Below are 2,533 nucleotides of genomic sequence, written 5' to 3'. Positions count from 1 at the left end.
CAAAATACTGGCAAACCGAATACAACAACATATTAAAAAAATAATACATCATGATCAAGTGGGATTCATCCCAGAATCTCAAGGATGGTTCAACATACACAAAACGGTTAACGTAATACACCATATCAACAAAACAAAGAACAAAAACCACATGATCTTATCAATAGATGCAGAAAAGGCTTTTGATAAAATACAACACAATTTTATGTTTAAGACTCTCAACAAAATGGGTATAGAAGGAAAATATCTCAACATGATAAAGGCCATATATGATAAACCATCAGCCAACATCATTTTAAACGGCATAAAACTGAGGACTTTCTACCTTAAATCAGGAACAAGACAGGGTTGTCCACTCTCTCCACTCTTATTTAACGTGGTGCTAGAAGTTCTGGCCAGAGCAATCAGACAAGACAAAGAAATAAAAGGCATCCATATTGGAAAAGAAGAAGTAAAGGTATCACTTTTTGCTGATGATATGATCCTATACATCGAAAACCCGAAGGACTCCACAAAAAGATTATTAGAAACAATAAACCAATACAGTAAGGTCGCAGGATATAAAATTAACATACAGAAGTCCATAGCCTTTCTCTATGCCAACAATGAAATATTAGAAAACGAACTCAAAAAAATAATCCCCTTCACGATTGCAACAAAAAAAATAAAATACCTAGGAATAAACATAACAAAGAATGTAAAGGACCTATGTAATGAAAATTACAAAGCATTGTTAAGGGAAATCGAAAAAGATACAATGAGATGGAAAAATATTCCTTGTTCTTGGATAGGAAGAATAAATATAATCAAAATGGCCATATTACCCAAAGCAATATACAAATTTAATGCAATTCCCATCAAAATCCCTATGAGATTTTTTAAAGAAATGGAACAAAAAATCATCAGATTTATATGGAACTATAAAAAACCCCGAATAGCCAAAACAATCCTAAGGAAAAAGAATGAAGCTGGGGGCATTACAATACCTGACTTTAAACTATATTATAGGGCCACAATAATCAAAACAGCATGGTATTGGCAGAAAAATAGACACTCAGACCAATGGAACAGAATAGAAAGCCCAGAAATAAAACCACATATATATGGTCAAATAATCTTTGATAAAGGGGCCAACAACACACAATGGAGAAAAGAAAGCCTCTTCAACAAATGGTGTTGGGAAAACTGGAAAGCCACATGCAAAATAATGAAACTTGACTACAGCCTGTCCCCGTGTACTAAAATTAATTCAAAATGGATCAAAGACCTAAATATAAAACCTGAAACAATAAAGTACATAGAAGAAGACATAGGTACTAAACTCATGGACCTGGGTTTTAAAGAACATTTTATGATCTTGACTCCAATGGCAAGAGAAGTGAAGGCAAAGATAAATGAATGGGACTACATCAGAATAAAAAGTTTTTGCTCAGCAAGAGAAACTGATATAAAAATAAACAGACAGCCAACTAAATGGGAAATGATATTTTCAAACAACAGCTCAGATAAGGGCCTAATTTCCAAAATTTACAAAGAACTCATAAAACTCAACAACAAACAAACAAACAATCCAATAAAAAAATGGGAAGAAGACATGAATAGACACTTCTCCCAGGAAGAGATACAAATGGCCAACAGATATATGAAAAGATGCTCAGCTTCATTAGTTATTAGGGAAATGCAAATCAAAACTACAATGAGATACCACCTCACCCCTGTTAGATTAGCTATTATCAACAAGACGGGTAATAGCAAATGTTGGAGAGGCTGTGGAGAAAAAGGAACCCTCATTCACTGTTGGTGGGACTGTAAAGTAGTACAACCATTATAGAGGAAAGTATGGTGGTTCCTCAAAAAACTGCAAATAGAACTACCTTATGACCCAGCAATCCCTCTACTGGGTATATACCCCAAAACCTCAGAAACATTGATACGTAAAGACACATGTAGCCCCATGTTCATTGCAGCACTGTTCACAGTGGCCAAGACATGGAAACAACCAAAAAGCCCTTCAATAGAAGACTGGATAAAGAAGATGTGGCACATATACACTATGGAATACTACTTAGCCATAAGAAATGATGACATCAGATCATTTACAGCAAAATGGTGGGATCTTGATAACATTATAAGGAGTGAAATAAGTAAATCAGAAAAAAACAAGAACTACATGATTCCATACATTGGTGGAACATAAAAATGAGACTAAGAGACATGGACAAGTGTGTGGTGGTTACCAGGGGTGGGGGGAGGGAGGACAGGGGGAGAGTTAGGGGGAGGGAGAGGGGCACAGAGAACTAGATAGAGGGTGGCGAAGGACAATCTGACTTTGGGCGAGGGGTATGCAACATAATTTAATGACAAGATAACCTAGACATGTTTTCTTTGAATATATGTACCCTGATTTATTAATGTCATCCCATTACCATTAATAAAAATTTATTTAAAAAAAAAAAAAAAAACTTTTACTTTAAGATCCTAGACAAAAAAAAAAAAAAAAAACACACACACAAAAAATCCCCAATATAAACCA

This window comes from Saccopteryx leptura, chromosome 7 (genome assembly GCF_036850995.1).
Source record: "Saccopteryx leptura isolate mSacLep1 chromosome 7, mSacLep1_pri_phased_curated, whole genome shotgun sequence".
Lineage (NCBI taxonomy): Eukaryota > Metazoa > Chordata > Mammalia > Chiroptera > Emballonuridae > Saccopteryx > Saccopteryx leptura.
The sequence above is the reverse complement of the archived record's forward strand: the minus strand, read 5'-3'. Positions refer to the sequence as shown.